Raw genomic sequence first — 19332 nt, forward strand, 5'->3', positions numbered from 1 at the left:
CCCACAGGGCCATGGGCACCACGTTTCACCTCTCATATTTTGCCCATTTTAAAGCTGTTATGATTACCTTTACAGATTATGCTTTCCTTCAAGTGTACATAAAGCAATATGAATAACCCTCGCAGCTAAGACAAAGCAAACCAAATTGAGAACATTTAAACAATTCTTTCCCTAATAGAAACATTATGTAGCCAAAAAATGCTAAGATAGTAATATGAGCTTACCCTTGTTGTGGTTTAAAGACAACCCTGTGGCTGATTGCCTATTTTATTGCAAAGTGCTTTTCTTCACTGAAGCATGAATTTGTTTGCTAGAGAAATACATGTTAATGTCATCAACTGCAGAACACCACAGAAATGCTTGAAGTCAGGAGATTTATGGTAGATGGAAGCAGTTGTAGGGCAACTTAAGTACCAAGAACATGCGCTACTGCAGCTTGACTTGGACAAAATATACCTACAACAAGCTACCTACAGTCTTTTCAATATGCACTGACTTCACTTAATGAATCACAGAATAGTTAGTGTTGGAAAGGACCTTAAGATCATCCTGTTCCAACCCCTCTGCCATGGGCAGGGACACCTCACACTAAACCATGTCACCCAAGGCTTCGTCCAACCTGGTCTTGAACACCCCCAGGGATGGAGCATTCACAACTTCCCCAGGCAACCCATTCCAGTGCCTCACCACCCTCACAGTAAAGAACTTCCTCCTTATATCCAATCTAAACTTCCCCTGTTTAAGTTTTAACCCATTACCCCTTGTCCTATCACTACAGTCCCTACTGAGGAGTCCCTCCCCAGCATCCTTGTAGGCCACATCCTTGTCCTTCAGACACTGGAAGGCTGCTATGAGGTCTCCACGCAGCCTTCTCTTCTCCAGGCTGAAGAGGCCCAACTTTCTCAGCCTATCTTCATACAGGAGGTGCTCCAGTCCCCTGATCATCCTCGTGGCCTCCTCTGGACTTGTTCCAACAGTTCCATGTCCTTTTTATGTTGAGGACACCAGAACTGCACACAATACTCCAAGTGAGGTCTCACAAGAGCAGAGTAGAGGGGTAGGATCACCTCCTTCGACCTGCTGGTCAGAATTCACACATCTGCAAGAAAACCCCATGGAGGAAAAAAATACCATTTTATTTGCTAGCTGAAAACCTTCCAGGTATTTCATTTGCTTCTGAACAACACATTCACGATGCTACATTTGGTCGTTTTAGACACAGTTTAAGACAAGTGGATCCAGATCTCACACTCCTACACGTAACTATAATGGTACCACTGCTACTGGTAGATGACTTATCTCTGAGCTCAGTGCTTTCCCTCCTGGCCCTGTACAGGCAGAGACATCTCAGCACTGGCAGTTCCTAAGGGACACCAGATACGTCTCTCAACCAGCAGACAGAATTCGTTTAAAAGTGCTCTATAACTAAAAAAGCCTAGCCTCTAGGTACCTTCTGTTCTGTTCACTAATTCATTGTACACTGGAGAGCACAAAAGCAGAGCTTCCAACAGAGGAGAAACACAGATCCAGGAGAGGAATGAGAAACCTAAAATGATAGTTACTACAATAAATCCCTAAAGAAGGTAAGACTGTTTTTTCTCTCTGAAACAGAAAAGGGAAAAATACATCTGTCTCTTACAAAAAGCACCCAAAGAAGAGTTATGCCGAAAAAGTAGTTTTAAAAGAAAATTCAGTGTTTTATAATTTAAAGGAGAATTACTTTGAGAGATTTAAGATACACAAGCACCCAGTTCCTCAAAGGATAAGAGCACTGTTCTAGTCAAGCCAGCTACTGCTACTCCCTGTTTTAGTGTCACCCCACTCACAGTTTCCCTTTCTGCCATGCTCTCTGGTGTATGGCCTGGTTAAGAATATACCAGGCCAAATATAAGGGAAATGACAATGTTTGCAAACTACAGGCTGCAGGCTGGAATCCCTCAGATGGTATAAACGACAACATAAACCCTGAAGTGAAGGGGGATTCATTAACTTCATCAGGACCTGACTTTGCTTCTTCATGTTTAACTGATTTTACTTTTTTAATGCAAATTTTCAGAGTAACCTAAAACTTTCATGACATCAAATATTAACGTTTTTTCTTGGATTTAGCTGCTGCAATAACCAGCTCTTGCAGAAGAATTACAGATGCACCCAAACCACGAGGGACTGCATCAAATTCTCTCCGATTTGAGGAGGAACTTCCTTTGTGAATTAGAGGAATCTACTGCAGGTACTGATGATATCCATCGGTTGCAAAAAAAGAGTAAAATAAAGAATATATAACGCAACTTCTCATAGAAAGCAAGGAAATATTCCTTAAGCTACATTAATGTTTTACACTTTTTCCATGGAATTTCCATGAGATTCAGTTAAATGATGAAGTGTTAAAAATAATCCCTCTTTTACTTTCTGGGAACATGTTAGCATCGTGGCTAAACAAGCAACATGAACCTAACAGTTCCTAGTTTCCAAGTGTCGTTAGTGACCTACACAACATCTTAACTTTTCTGTTTGGTAACAAAATACACAGATGAGAAAGAATTAGGCATCAATGACTTGGGCAGTCAACTTCCATTATAATTTCAGTGGAACTCAGCATATGAAATCCTCAGTTCTTCTGACAATCTTTGGCATTACTCTTTAAACCACTCATCTCCATACGCAAAGCCTGACAATCCACAGAGGTGTCCTCTGTAGGTCAGCTATCAAAATATGGAACAGGAAAAACCTGGCTCTACGCTTCGGAATAACAGCTGAAATCTAACTCAGACACAGAAGCTGCTTTCACACCTGCATCTGCACTTGCTTCTGTCAGACTGGGAATGATTCCTGTAATCAAGACATCCATAGATACATGGATCTAATCTGTTGTTTTAAATGAATTCAGGTATTTGAAGCCCAGCTTTAATAATGCAATCTTGTTCAATTTCTATAAATCATTCAGAAAACACACTACCTGGGAAGGTTGGGGATCATTGTAAGGGATCTGGAGGGACTTATATAATTGCAATGAAAGATGCTATGAAATGATGGGGTAAAAGACAGGAATAAAATACTACAAATCTTCCATTTTTCAAAAGTACAAACATCACAGGCAGGCAAGAACAGTGTAATTATTATTACACAGCTTAAATTTATTCAGTATTAGCTCTCTTTGTGTCACCTAAAAAGTCAGCAAGATTCTGTGGACTTGCAGAAATATAATTACCAAGATGAATTCAATGTGCCATACCATTAACACGTTATTACAAAGAGGCCACAATATGAAAGCATCTGGCAGACAGGACTGTATTTTGCAATTCATAGTGCAATTAGATCTAAGTCTGATTCAATGAATCCGGTCCTAAGTGGAATGCAAATTCTGGATGTCTTTGTCCTCAGGTATAAAGGGCAGTTGTGTAAGTCAAAATTAACTTCACTGGGCAATTAACAGGAGAAAACGTTGTCAAGCACTGGAACAGGCTGCCCAGGGATGCGGTGGAGTCACTATCCCTAGAGGTACTTAAAAGACATGTAGACAAGGCCCTTAGCGACATGTTTTAGTGGTGGACTTGGCAGTGCTGGGGAACAGTTGGATTCAACGATCTTAAAGGTCTTTTCCAACCCAAATGATTCTACAATTCCATGAACATGTGAAGACTTTTCTAGCAATCAAAGCTGACACTAATAGCAACTATCATTGAAATAAACCCCAACCCAAACCAAAAGACAAACCCTAAACCACTGATACTTACTAGGTTCACTAAAAATATTCCTTGACATTATCTCCCCCCGCCTTCTCTTTTCTTGCTTGCTTTTCTTTGCATGGTGACCCAGATTTATGCCAACAACGCAAAGATATAAAGCTGCATCAAAATTGTCTGCACCAGGGCGTAATTCCTGTGTTGTGTATTGTAACACTCAGAGGTATGTGCCTGAAAAATAAATAGGCATATTCATGAATTAGGAAAAAGATAAAGTATCAGTCCTGTGAACATTTATGTATAGCCTTTAATTACTGCAGAAGTACTTATTATCCTAATTTTGATTGTATTTCAGCAACATATTTGACCATTTTCTGTATAGACAGTCCTAACGCACCGCAGCAGCACCAAATGCCACACACACCGCATTTATTGGAAGTGATGCCCGTGTTCAACTGTGTTTCATCCTCAAGTTCAACAGTTCTGGTTGCATCAAGAGGCCCACATGCTGCTCAACACAATAATTAGTAGTTAATCAACAGTCAGTCCTCAAGCACTAATGACAGAATGTCCCAGGTTCAGATTAGACATTGATGGGGCTTGGAGCAACCTGGTCCAGTGGAAGATGTCCCTGCCTGGCGCAGGGGGATGGAACTGGATAAGCTTTAAGGTCTTTTCCAACCCAAACCATTCTGTGATTCTATATCTGTATCTGATGACCCTTAGTCATGTACACATTGAATGCATGAATGAAACTGAATTGTCTTGCTTTTTTTACCTCGTGAATGTCCCCTGTTAGATGGCACAGAGTGAGCTGGTCTATTGGTTCATTCCCAAAACACCCACGGAGTATTTGTAAGTACAGATCTACTATTATCAATCATCACCACCCCAGATATTATAGCACAATAAAACTACTGAAAAACATTTGATTGCTTCATGATGCTCAATTTTTGTCCTTTGTCTTTTACAGCAAAACACAAACCCACTGTATTAAATAAATCAAACCCTGAGTAAGAACTTCTGGGACAATGATATTAAGCATATGGATGTTTCCTTTGGATTCATATGAAGTTCATTCAGTGATACTAGGATGAGGTAGAATATACGCTGCCACTTCTCTATCTTAGATGCAAGTAAAACACTGTCTGTAGTATATTTCCTCCTCAAAAGACCATGTGCACTAAGCATTCTCTGGTTAAACAGACCCTTTTGCTCCCATTCTGCACAAGCATCTGAAGCTAGAATATAACCTGACCCAAAAAAGGATCTTCCATCTGAGTTCTATCTTCTGGCTGAAACCCTTTTTACTGGCGACACAATTTGTCTCTTCAATTCAGTGAGAAAAAAAGAAGACTGAAAATGGGCACTTTAAACGAGGAACTGAATTTTATCTGACCTGAACAATTTTCAGCTTTTATCAGGTAAGAATGTTGTTTTCTGCAAATATTATAATGATGTTCTTAAGCAGCGTTGGTGACTCAGTGGTAAGTCTCTGTATCCCCGTGTGGGAAGTTTGAATTGGAATCCTTCTTCCCCCTGGGTTGCCACTTTCACATTCTTGTGCCAAAATAGAGCCCCAGGTTTTGCAGGGGAGGAATGTATCATGCAGCCCCAGGGGATCACGCTTGCTGGGGGAGGCTGTGCTGGCCCAGGGCTTGCCTGGAAGGGAGTTGTGCTGAATGCCACCCTGGCAGGATGATGAGTACCATAGGAGGGGCTTGGTGCAAGGAAAAAAAGGCAGTGTTTCATTTCAGATTTAGCTCTTTTTTCTATTTATTTCTGTAATACGATGTGTTTACCAATTGCCAGCTACAAATGGGGGCATTGAGTCCAACCAGCCCACCCTCTCTTAAGCTGATGATATTTTATTCTCCAATAATTGCTTCTACTGAGCCTCCTGCCAAAGCAAAGGTATTCAACAGCTCCAGAGGTACAAGAGCTTGAGGATTAGCACCTGAAACAGCTTCACTGCCCACACTTGGCTTCCTCCTGTGTCTTGCAGTCTTGCTCCTGCACCTTTCCCTTCCCAGAAACCTCATCATGGTGGGGGCTCAGTATTTTATTGTTCATAAAAGTGTCACGAACTTGCAAAGATGACAGAAAACATACCTGAACATGTACGCAGGACCACGGCCTCCACAAAGGAAGGGTTAACTCCTGACCTTTCTTGAGCTTCAAGTAAATGAATCAAATCATTCAGTTGATACTGTAAGCTCAGACATTACAAAATGGCATCAAGACCCCACAGAAAACAGGTTCTGAGTCTGGTCTCAATGTGGTACCCCATGTAGGTGTGAAATGACTGGCTGCCTGTGAGCCCAAAGCAGTGGGAGGGACAGACTAGACAGAGAGCACAACAAACCTCAATGTCCAGGCAAGGACAGTACCCATCCACAGCCACTAAGCTCCAGGCAGCAGAGAGACTTAAGTGATGCCTCCAGAACCATAAGACATCCCAAGAAAATAAAGCAGGCCCTGTAAAATACATGCACATAAAGGCACTTGTGAGAGCTCCAGCTCTTATCCACTTGATCCTGGGACTTCTGTGCACATAACTAATAGAAATATTCTAGGAAGTACTAGAAAAAAAATGCTACTCAAGCCTCACTGCTTAACTTTAACCTCAACATCACATTAGATGTCCCTATACCCAGTGAGGAGGCTCAGCTTCCCTTTGGGCAGGAGAAAGGGAGCCGTGCAAGAGGTAAATAACTAAATCATTTCAGCTCCACAGCTCAATGTTCAGGCCATAAGTAGCTCAAAACCCCACCTCCATAGAAGCTTATATGTGAGTGTGCAAACAGCCCTATTCTCCTGGAGCCCATGCACATGCTATAAAGCAAAGCCTGCCCATAAGTGGATAAAACCAGATTTGCTCGGTAGCTTGTAGGATTGAGCCATTAAAACATAATCCACAAATACCGGTCTAAAAAGTAAGGCTAATTCAGTCTTACACATAGTATACACTACCATTTCTAAACTAGCATCCTTTTAAATGTCTTTAATTTGCAGCTTATGCTGCTATTTCTAAGCTATTCCATATGGGCTAACAGAAAAGTAGGGAAATCTGTTTGAAGCACTTCATATTTACCTGTGTCCTTCTAAGCTGCACACAAAGACAATGCTGCTCTTAATTCACAGTCTCCTCCTAGTAATCTTCCTGCCTTTAGCAAGGTAGTATGTAAGGGGCAGATCTATACAGGAATCTTCTCCAGGGAACAGTGAGAAGGGATGATCGTGTAGATGAGCAAGTTGGGCTGAACAGGTTCCATTTCTTGCTTGCCATTAGCCTAGCCTATGGATGGTACAGCAGAAGTGTTGTATCTATTTTAAAGTGGGCAGATTTTCCTTTTTGCTTTGCAGTCAAAAAAAGACCTCCAGGAATGACTTGTTTTCAGAGTGCTACAGCAGAAGTGGGCACTGTGGGAGGGGAAGAAGTGTTAAAGTGCTTCTCAATATATTTTGCTTAGGAGGTTGGGGGAAAAAATTGTTAGAAGGAAAACAGATGAAAACCAGCTGAAGGAAGGATTAGTTCATCATAGATGTTTCTGTGCAATACTTGTTGTTTCATACCCAGTAGTCAGTGACAAAGATATGCTCATTACCCTGCACTGAAACACAGCGATTGCATGTTAACGGGCTCTCCCTGATTAGGCTGAGGTTGCAGCACTGAAAGCTGGACCTCCCACTGACTGCAAAGACTTCTGACCAGTAACTCGGCATCTGGAATAAAACCACTGATGAGAGCCTTTTCTCCTATAACCACCTCAAGAACAAAGGAAAATGAAGAGGCTCGAACAATAGAACAGAATGGAAAGCAGACTACATATTCTGTATTATGGGAAGCAAACTAGGTGAACTATTTGGTTCAATTAAGACAAGCCAATATGGGAGCAACTTCATTATCCAATTTGGATCCCAAACCACAGTTTTATTTGCTGATATTCTCATGCTCTTAGCTCCTGGGAAGACTGAATTAATCTCTCAGGCCCATATTCAATAAAATGTCTATCCTGTTCTGCCAAGACTTTTTATTTCATTTATTTGATGAGCTTTTCAGTAGAGCTGAAGTGAAGCTGGGTATTTAACTGAATACCTCAGTATTCTTTCCCTATGGACCACAGGCCCATTTGTGCCCAGCCTGGGAACATCGATCCCTGCCCCAGTGATGCTGTGGATGCCGGTCTCCAGCCCAGTTAGGAGCTGACAACCCAGCCTGACCCTGGCCAAGCCCCATGAAGGTACCCAGTGCCCCCAGGGTCCCAGCTTTTCCCCATCCCTTGGTGCACCCTGACCCTGCAAACTGTAATTTCTGAAGCATGCAGAGCTAGGAAGATCCCAGCCAAACCCATCTGGCTTCCCCTCCATATCACATTCAAAACACAAATTTCACTATTTCACTACTACAAAAAGAAAACATGAAATGGAACTCCAGATTTATGGAAGAACAGTGACAGGTAACGAAATATAAAGTACAGGGAAAACTCCAAAAACCATAGAGCCTAATTCATTTTTTTAACCCAAAGCTGTTTGCTTCGTGTGAATTAAAGATTTGCTTCTGTGGAGGAGATATGGAAAGAGACCCCCACAGTGGGGAAGACAGGAGCCAGACGAGGATCTTCCTGTCAAACTTTGCTCCTAAGTTTTCTTCTTTTCTTTATTTGTTTTGTTTTGTTTCAAAGAGAACAAAGAGAATGGCAGATGGGGGTTAAAACAAAAACCAACAGGTTCGTCACAAAAAGCTTCTGTCTTTATATGACACACTACAAATCATTTATTCCCATGGGATGACAACAACCGGTTTAATTGAAACAAAGGAGAGGTGATAAGAAAAGGGGAGAACAAGACACCTGTTCATTTATTTTAAATCAGAAGCTGTGTTTCATCTGTACCAGCTGAGATTACAACAAAGCTTTAGTAATGCCTTCAGTATCATCACTGACCTGTGAGAATCGTAACCCAGAAAGTGGGATTTTAGTTATTAAATGGAGTATTAACTGTCACAGATTACAACTAGGCAGCCAACAAGCCATTTGAAAGAGCCATTTAGAAGAATGCTTGAGAGGGACTCTTCATTAGGGACTGTAGTGACAGGACAAGGGGTAACAGGTTTAAACTTAAACAGGGGAAGTTTACACTGGATATAAGGAGGAAGTTCTTTACTGTGAGGGTGGTAAGGCACTGGAATGGGCTGTCCAGGGAGGTTGTGAATGCTCCATCCCTGGCAATGTTCAAGACCAGGTTGGACAGAGCCTTGGGTGACATGGTTTAGTGTGAGGTGTCCCTGCCCATGGCAGGGGGGGTTGGAACTGGATGATATTAAGGTCCTTTCCAACCCAAACCATTCTGTGATTCAAAAAAACCCTGAGGGTTTCTTAATGGTCAACAAAAAAATATTTGCCCTACATGATGACAAAACAACCATCAGCTCCATGTGTCAAGATCAGCCAAGACAGTTGAGAACTGGAGGCCATCTACAAGAAGAACTGAACGAAGCTGACTGACCAGCTGGACAGAGCTTTATTTACACAAAATACAACATCAAGCTATTAAAAAGGCAAGTCCTGTGTGCCCTGACTATTGAATCTGCAATAACCCTCTGTGTAAATACCTATCCCTTGTCCCTGGAGCTCAGCTGGCACCCCATTGTTCACACTTCCACTCCCCAGAGAGCCCACCAATGCTTAAGGTGACAGTGGGGCCGAGGGGATACAGTGGAGAACAAGCATCTTGCAAAAGAGAGAGACACAGCACAGGGGGTGGGAAGGGGCATGTTCTCCTGCTCCCCCTAGATCTCATCACCTCCTGCCACGGCCTCTGATGAAATCTGCTTCTAAAAACCAAACCAAAGGTATATGAAATACTCGCACACCTTTGCAGTGAGTGCTATATAATACACACAAAGAAGAACCCAGTCTATTTGTAGCCGTTTCTTGCTGGGCCATGTCTAATTTGGAGCATCCTTGCCTTGGCTCACAGTCCAATCCCCATATATGTCTGTGGAGCACTTTGACTATTTACGGCTCTTTGTAATTAGGTAATGGAAATGAAATAGCTCTTTTAGAGGAGCAGGCTGCTGTGACTGAGCAGTTTTTAAACACAGAGAAATACATGCAAAGAATTTGCTTGCAGCTATTCAACACTGTATTCAAACACAGCAAGTTTGGGAAATGCTGTTTAAATAGTGGAAGTGAATCACTTTTAACCAGCTGCTGATGAATCAATAAAACATTAACTTTATATTAATACTATTAAAAAATAATGACCACTAGAGTGAGGAGCCATGAACAGCCAGTTACTGATGACTGCAAGAATGTTTCAGTGATGAACAGTAGAGTAATAGAGGGAAAAGGTTAATAAGCACAAAGCAGGATAAAACTGCTGATGAACACTAGCTCCCTTTCCAATGGAAAATATGATGTTGTGAGAAATATAGGATACTTTGGCTAAATATTACACATACACATGATAATTGGGCTCTAGTCTCAAAGTCCTGACTGCTGTACCCCTTGCTTATACAGCCACTGTGAACAGCTCACAAGGTCAGACCCTGTCTAAACCACACTCTTCCTATGCAGGAAGGAAGAACAGCAATTTTCTTGTCACCTTGGAGACTTCTCTGTCCCTCTCTTAACCTGCAACAGCTCAGTTGTGCTCTCCTCTGCACTACACCCAAGTGGAGCAAACAGAACAGAACCACCACAGCATCTCTGCAGCTTTTTTGGTGTTCCTGCTGCCATGTTCAGCTGCTCTAAACCCCCATGGAAGACTGCTAACATAATCTCCACATAGCTAAGAACCCAGCTTTCCTCATCACCTTCAGATAGCCTGTCCAAGGTGCCTGATGATCTCCCAGCATGACAACCACCATCATAACAGTACCACCAAATGGGAGTGCTATGCCCTAGGAAAATGAGGGCATTACCCCCCTCCAAAGACCTAGGTTCTTGGCTTCAGATGCTGACAATTGCAAAGAGACTTCAAATAAACTAGCTTGGGGGGAAAGTACCTAAGGGTTTTGTTGCCAGTTTTAGGAGAGTGAGCTGATTATAAAGGCAGAAAGTGAGAGGATAAATGTGAGATTCCAACAATGCAAATGACAAACAAGGTAATGGGGCAGGCTTTTAAGACTTCAACTATGAAAGTGAAGAGAGTAGCTTACCCAAGTGGAAAAAGGATGGAAGTAAAGCAGTGGAATAGTGGGAACAAGAGGCTTGGTGAGATGATCAAGGTAAGGGAGCTATGGCTGCAGAATGGGTGGTACCTCAGTCAATGAGGGAGCTAGGTTTCGTACGGCTGAAGGGCCAGAACTTCACATCCAAAGCTGATCCTGTCAAGTAAGCATTGATTTTCTGCACTTCTTTCCCATAGCTATATTATGCCCTTTGCCTGTGTCATTATTGATGTGAAATCAGAAAAATAAAAATATGAAATCAGAAAGATTGACATGTATGAAACATTTACACACACACACATACACTGTTATTTGTCTTAGAATCCCAGACTGGTTTGTGTTGGAAGGGACCTCAAAGCTCATCCAATTCCAACCCCCTGCCACATGCAGGGACCCCTTCCACTGGAGCAGCTTGCTCCAAGCCCCTGTGTCCAACCTGGCCTTGAACACTGCCAGGGATGGGGCAGCCACAGCTTCTCTGGGCACCCTGTGCCAGTGCCTCAGCACCCTCACAGGGAAGAACTTCTGCCTAATATCTAATCTAAATCTCCCCTCTGTCAGTTTAAAGCCATCACCCTTGTCCTGTCACTGCCTGCCCTTGTAAAAGGACCCTCTCCAGAGTTCTTGTTAGAAAACGTCTCAGAAATTCAAATCCAAATCTTCAGAAAGCATTTTAAAATTCACAAAATGCAGACTCCCTTCCTCACGTGAACTGCCTCAGGGCAGAAAATAACATGGGGAAAACAGCTTGAGGTTAATATTTTCAAAGCATGAAGCGTGCTAAAACTGGGGAAATGTCTTAAATCTCCAGTGGTGGAAATACCAAAGTGTTTCACTTGCTGTATTAACACAACCAATATGTTAATTAGGACACAGGACAATGTTTTTTAGGACAAAAAGAGTTCTCCAGTAGTATATTAACACAAAATTATGCACTTTGAAATGGGAAGTGATTAAAAACATACAGAATAAAACCAAAGCACAGGAAAGCTTTTTTTGATGGTAAAATCAAATTAGGAGTAATTTTTATTGCACTTGCAGGGAAAACTGTATTAACATGCATTAAAATCTATAGTAACCTGATTAGCAACGATTGCTGTAGTTTAAATATGCACTTTGACAACTTCTGAAAAGTACATGTTAAAAACTAATCCAAAACACCCTCATAGAGCCTGGGCACGATGCCTTAGCAATGGGTGGATAGAGAGTTTCACACCTGCAGCCTGCTGGCATGGCTGCTGCATAGAGGTGGAGGAGTAAGTCATCCATCCATATGGATCCAGACTGCCTAACGTGACCTGCCTGTGATGCAGTACAGAGGAAATCCTTGTATGTGTCTCATGCCCTTTCACTGCAATAACTGAGCTCTTGTAGAATTCCTTAAATAAAAGGAAAAATGTGTCTGGCACAAGCCCCTTGCAGGCTGCAGCACTTTTTGTTACAGAAGGAGAGGGAGATTGTGGCACCGCTCTGGGTCAGCCCACGAGCACAGTGAGGCACAATATCCTAAGGAAGCCCAACTGCACTCAACCTGAAAGCACTGCAACCCAACCCCATCACGTTACTGAGGTAGCAAAGATATAGAATCATCAAATAACAGAATCAACCACGTTGGGAAAGACCTTCAAGACCATCAAGTCCAACCTGCCAAGGTTACTACTAAACCATATCACTAAGGGCCTCATCCACATGGATTTTGAACACTTCCAGGGATGGTAGAGTCTGGACTGGGCATCCCTGGGCAGCATGTTCCAATGCTTGACCACCCTTTGGGGAAGAAATTCCTCCTAACTTCCAGTCTAAACCTTCCCTGGCACAGCTGATGACTGCTTCCTCTTGTCCTGTCACTTGTTACATGGGGCTATAAACTATACCATTGTGATACTGCATCTTTTATGCCTTCCTAAGGTTTTATCATCATCCTAAACTGACCTAATAGTGGGTGTCTCCTTTAGTACATGACTTCCCCTGTGGCATGTTCAGCATCAAAGAGAACTGTGGAGATTTATAAATACAGTACAAACCTGGTTAATATTCTTTACTGATTAAACTAGCTAAGGAGAGAAATAGCTTAAACAAAACAGGCATCTTAGGGTGCCCTGGACATCTGCTAAGACAGTCTACATATTGCTTATTGTGGGTGCCTTGCACTGACCCACACTCTTTATCAAAATAAGATCCTTCTGTTAAGGCAATCAGAGCTTTGCCCACAAGGAGTCCACTAAGATGGATCCTTCCCTATGGAAATTCTCATTTGTTTGCAGAACTAACACAGAGCAATTTCCCAAGGTGCACTTAAAGGCAGAATTATACTCTTCCACGCAGCTGTAGATGAACTTCACACAGCATGCTGCCTGTATACCTCCTTCATCATATTGAAGCAGTTACATCACACTGTTTAAATGCAGGTTATGGATCAATGCAGCTAAACAATATAAGACAGAAATTCTCTATGTCACAATTAATATTTAATCAATTTGTGGTGCCTTGTTCTCCAGCAGCCACTTAAAATGCAGGCAACAGGTACAGGCTTAAACTGCTGAAAGAATAATCACCCCTCTGCCTGGGTCCTGAATGTAATGCATGGTATTTCTCTGACAAATACATATAGGTTCAGTGACCTTTTCTTTTATTGAAGACTCTGTGTGGGCAAGAAAAGAAACAATTTATGATACCATTTAATATCAATACTAAACCACAAATGGAGGCGTTTTAAGAGAAAGTTCCAATGTTTCTTCCAATAAGTTCCCCTTTTGTGTTATCCGTAGATCATATTTTTCATATTCAAAGGCAAATAAAAAGGAAAGGGGGAACTCAAAGCACTGTCAATGGAAAGGTTTAGAAACAAAGATGATGCATATTAAGAGATTAAATCACTAAAGACTAAAATTAAAAGACTCCCCACTACAATGAGAAGGAAAAGTCTGAGATAGGATATATGGAAGAGATGGCAGGTAAGTAAAGATCTGAAGACATGTACATGCTTTATCACATGCCAAAGAATACAAGAGACCAGCTAACAGTTTATGCAACAAAAAATTCCCTATGCTATGGTAGCAATCCATGAAGCAGCTATACCTTGGTACTGCTGAACTTCGAGCCATTTTGTGAAGGTGTGACAAGGAAAGGTAAAAACAAGGGGAGCAGGGACAATGGTCAAAAGTAAGCTTTTCTGACTGGTGAGGTGGCTGCAGGCTGGGATTCTCCTCATCAGAAGTGAAACGGCTGTTAGTGGTCAACAAAATCACCCAACAGCACAGAGAAGACAAGTAGGTGACAGTTATTCCCACAACAAAAGATAGAGAGAAAACAAGCCAAACAATCCTCTATAGTGCAGCACATACTTTGTAAGTCATGCTGTTGCAGTGAGCTGGGCTGGATCAACTTAGCAAGTTGAGGTTTGCAACTGTATTCTGCATGAACCTGACTACCAACTGTGATGTCTGCAAATTCTTCCTTGTAGATCCTTGCCCGACTCCTCATCACTGCAGTGGGAGATGGGGCATCAGTGGGAAATTGTAGGCTGAGTCCTTCAATCACAACAGCAGAGCTACATTTTGAGAACATTTCCACACTGCAGCAGACAAGACACAGACAGTATAGACAGTGTTTAAATGGCATGTTCTCTCCACACAGGCATATTTAGACACAACACCAAGACAAGGTGCAGATGCCTGGTTATACAATCTCACCTGCAGCTAGTTCTGTCTATGCAACCTTTCACAAGTGCGAAAAATGTCATTTTAGGTGCTCTAGAGACTCTCAGTTTTACATTAGGTAACACAGCTTTAAACTGACTTGGCACTAGAGCCCTAAGAGCAAGCATAGTATCGACACTGGATGTTCCCATCTGAATTTGGTTTAGATTTCTTGGGCCCCACACACTGTGGAAACTGTTAGGTAGTTATTTACTACTGTTTGCAATTGGTGCTGACCTGGGGACGAGCATTAATGTAAGAAGCAAAGGGTTCAGATATGTAGATACCAACTAATGGATGAGAAGGATGGCATTAACTGCATATTTTTTATACTTGTATTTCAATAAGTGCTAATCTTTAGAGAATCCATTTTCAATCACGTGCCACCAACATGTCCTAAGAATATGATCATTTATACTGTTCATTAGATAAAAAACCAGGGAGGAAAATTGTCTGGGTCACACATATTGGGCAACTGACCTGTATACACATACACAGTATACTCATACTGCAAAACTACCCATTTCTCTTTTGTACATGCTGAATCCATGAATTAATAAGCCTGCCTAGCCAATTTCTGAATGCATATACCTGAAAGAAGAGACATGCCAGTAGATTTATGGGTATACTAATGCTTAAAGGTTTATTTGTTCAGCATCCATTAGAGAAAACCATATGTATTCTCTGGAAGACAAAAAAAAAAGCTCCATTTTTGTTCCAGTACTTGGAATTTACCCTGTTCTCAGAACTATGTTGCCAAAGAACTGACTTTAACAGGATGCTGCAACACAAACACTTAGGAGAGGAGCAGAAGAGATACTTGGATGCGAGAGATGCAGTGCACTTTGCAAACGTCTTCTCCAGGGAATATGACATCATGTCTTGACTGTTCTGTCTGACATTCCCAAATGCTGGACAACTCAGACAAAATGGATTGTATGTTGTCGTTTTTCACTCAGAAGCTGCTGCTACTTTGCTGAATGACTGCGTGCTACCCATTAATGCTCTCCATCTGCCTCAAAGCTCTCCGCTTGCATCCTAATGGTGCCTATCAAAATAATACCAAGATGGGATTAACAGCTACAACTTAGACTTGCACTGATTCCATAATGACCCGAGTTATAACCCACTTGCCTGACCACAAAGCTAATATTTGGGCTGTTGATGTAAGCTATCATTGCATTTGAGGACAGGATCCAGACTTTATGGACCATTCTCTCCATTTCCTTTGCAGTCCAACCACAGTCAGATCATCAGCCCAGAAGACTTCGAAGCTTCAAAGCAGCAAAGCCTTTATGTAGCCTTTTTCCACCAGCAAATAAAATTGCTGAACACTGGAAATAGATTAAATAACCTCTTGCAGAAAACCCAGTCAGACACAAATCCTGGCCAGGGTAAGAAGGAAGGAAAAAGAGAGGACAAACACAGTCTTTCGTACAGGTTCTCTCTCCTCTCTCTCACCTCAGAGTGGAGAGTTGTACAGTGTTTGTCCAACTGCTTATACCTTTCCCTTAGCTTGTACAGAAATGTGAACATTCAGAGTCATTCTGTTTTGGTAAGTTTACCTTTTCCTTTATCTCTGTAATTAGTCTGGAGCTCATGCAGTCCTTTGGGCTACATACCTGCTATGGTGTATGCCTGATGGGCACGTGCCAGAGCCAGAAAGGAAGGCTGCTTATGCCACATTTCTTTGGAACAGGGCTCTTCTGTTTCAAATTTCTCATAGTTTCTAGTAAGTCATAGGCTCTGTGGTTCACTGTGTGAATGATTTGTCTGAACTACACTTTGAAACACGTGTATAAAGTGAAGAAATCAACCCAGGGAGCTTCTAAAACAAATAAACATATTCCCACCTGCATCCTGAACCTGAAGATGAACTAAAATAATACAAGAGGGCTCTGAGATAAGGTTTGCACAGTTCACCAGCTACTGCATGCTGTGACAGCCCAGGTGGTTATCTGTTAGGATGAAATACAGTTATTAAGTATGTCTGAATGAGTTGGAACAAACAGTAACAGAAAGCAATGCAATGCTCAGTTGTCACTGATCATCCTCAGAAGCAACAATAACTTCCTCTCTTATCTCAGCAGCATGATTCCTAGTATTTCTTCTACACAGCTAATGAAGAGGAAGCATCAGCTTCTATAAATCATCCATATGGGAAGTGCAGCAGTGAGATGCTTCCATTTGCGCTTGCTTTTTATTCTTTAGATGGAGGGATGGAATTCACTGCTGTGGTGGTAAGAACCCCTCAACTAAACAAAAACCCCACCAAACCCAAGCCAGACAACCCCAAAATTCAACTGTAATGAAACCAAAGCATCTTTGCCCACTTGCAGTAACTCTTCAGTCTTCATGGGGCAAGTGAAATACAATTTAGATGCCTCACAAAGCAGTGAGCCTGTCAGCTCTAATGCATTATGCAAGAAGCCAGACTTCACCTAATGCAATAACAGCATCCTGCACAGTCCCAAATCTCCCTGTCTCCATCTCCCTCCTATCTCACTCTTCAGCTTTCCTACTTAAAATAGGCCTCTGTATTTTCCTTCTTTTTAAAGATGTTTGATACAACCATGCAATGCAGGTATTAAAGAAACACACGGTCGTTTCATATTTCTATGGATTACAAATTAATACAGAGCTAGGGCATTTCTGGGAACCCCACTGCATACTCTGTAGAGTATAAAACTTTAAGCATTTTCAGATCTAAAGAGCTAAATAAAGGTCAGTCTCAGGAGTCTGTATTACTTTGAACATTAAAACTGAACTGCTCCCACTCCTTAGAGCTTCCTTGAACAAAGTTTAAGATAGGAAAGCAGCAGCACTGAACAAATGTTTCATCCTTTAAAGAATGAGAATAGGTCTTCTTTTTCCCTGTACAAAAAAATAAGCATTACAGTTTGGTGTATTTGGTACGGAGTAGATTTGAACACACAAAGTTCTGCCGGTTTAGGGACAAGAAGAAGCACATATATATTAGTGTTAGCATGACAGGAGAGCAACCATATAGGTATTAAGGACTTAAAACCCCAATAAAATCTGAGTTTACACTGGCCAAAATAAAGTGGCCAACAGCTTCCAATTTGTATGACAAACCTCAGATTCATCGAAGACTTAAAATCCTGGATAAGACAGACTCATTTGGCTCTTTCGGTCCATGCAGCCTCCTTCCATCACACCCAGTGGTGGCTTGCCCTTCTCACAGTACAGGCTTCTACAGACAGGGATGCAAGTTGTACTTTCATCCGTTAATTTCTATGATAAACTGATGAAGGATTTGGGGTACACTACAGAATTATCCCACCTAACAACATTTGGAAATGGAGAACATGTTTGCAGTCAGGTAAGTTGATTCCAGGATGGATCTTGGAAAAAGGCTGGAGAAAACTACACTCTTCCTGCCAAAACATGGGAGGGATGCTTCCCAACCAGAAAGATTTGGCAGGTATGAAGCATTCACATATCTCATAGCAAAATGCAGAACAATTTCCTAAAATATTTTAAGAAAGATAATGCCTGTTTCAAAGACAATTTTATGAGCATGTGTTACAGTTCAGGTTACACAACACTGCTTCTATTAAAAACAAAGTCTCGTCTCAAAAAACCCCCACACCCAACCACGTTCCTGGTGTTTTCAGATGACAAATAGATGCCCAGGAGCTTTTTCTTCATTAAGCAACAAATTGCTTCTCAGGGATGCGTATTTTAAGATAGAGCAGAAGTGGCCAATCCTCAGCTGGTGTAAATTAGCACTGTTGCAGGGAGCTCTATTTTTACCAGCTGAAGATTTGCCCCTAAGCATCTGTCAGTGAAGCGAGCCAAGGAACCATAGACATGTACATGGAAAGGCATTCATCCTGAAAAATGACAAGAGACTTTGGGCAATTAGAGGGACAGGGGGATATGCAGCAGATGAGGAAAGTGACAGTAAGTAAAGAATCACAGAATAGTTGGGGTTGGAAGGGACCTTCAAAGCTCATCTGGTCCAACTCCCATGCAATAAGCAGGGACATCTCCAACTAGATCAGGTTGCCCAGAACCACATCCAGCCTGGCCTTGAATGTCTCCAGGGATGGTGCATCCACCACCTCTCTGGGCAACCTGTGCCAGTGTTTTACCACCCTCAGTAGAAAGAATTTCTTCCTCACATCCAGCCTGAATCTCCTCTCTTCCAGTTTAAAACCATCACCCCTCATCCTATAGCAACAAGGCCTGCTGAAAAGCCTTCCCCCATCTTTTTTATAGGCCCCTTTTAAGTACTGAAAGGCTGCAATAAGGTCTCCCCAGAGACTTTTCTTCTCCAGGCTGAACAACAGCAGGAAAGCAGAACAGCAATAATGATAACACTCCAGGTACAGCAATACAGCACTGAGCTCTGTGTTACAACCCTCCCTTCCAAACCCTATACTGCACATCCCCTATGTTAATTGCGCCCAGCATCTGGGCTGAGTCAGCACCGCTGGTTCCTCCCTATAGCAGTCAGTGACGGCTGGTGAATGCACTGCTGAAATCAAAACAATGGTTATTCTCAACAGTGGGATAAAACATTTACAGGCACAGGTTTTAAGATAGTAATTTTCATTGCATCTTGGCTGCACACGGCTAGCCAGCCTATGTGAAACTGCCTCCATGACGTCTGCAGAGCACATCCCTCTGCTCCATACGCTGTGCTTGACTGGCTGCTGCCTGCCTGGCACCGGGCGCTGTGCAATCTGGATGAGGGCTGGGAATCAGCCCATCCCTCTTAATAACAGGGCACTCTCCTGTAGATCTG

The 19332-nt window shown here is 42.1% G+C and overlaps 1 protein-coding gene and 1 long non-coding RNA gene across 4 annotated transcripts in view; one reads left to right on the plus strand and one right to left on the minus strand.

Moving 5' to 3' along the window:
* The window catches only part of PLCB1 (phospholipase C beta 1), a 400808-nt gene that overhangs the window by 228437 nt on the left and 153039 nt on the right, over positions 1–19332 (minus strand). The gene's annotated exons all lie outside the window — the stretch shown is intronic.
* The window catches only part of LOC133218421 (uncharacterized), a 404246-nt gene continuing 393653 nt past the window's right edge, over positions 8740–19332 (plus strand). The window contains exon 1 of the long non-coding RNA XR_009727148.1: positions 8740–8816. This is a non-coding gene — a long non-coding RNA (uncharacterized LOC133218421). The remainder of the gene's footprint in view (positions 8817–19332) is intronic.

The sequence above is a fragment of the Neopsephotus bourkii genome, unplaced genomic scaffold (assembly GCF_033783945.1).
Source record: "Neopsephotus bourkii isolate Nb327-2 ecotype Australia unplaced genomic scaffold, CSIRO-AGI_Nbou_v1 NB_1250, whole genome shotgun sequence".
NCBI classification, from domain to species: domain Eukaryota; kingdom Metazoa; phylum Chordata; class Aves; order Psittaciformes; family Psittacidae; genus Neopsephotus; species Neopsephotus bourkii.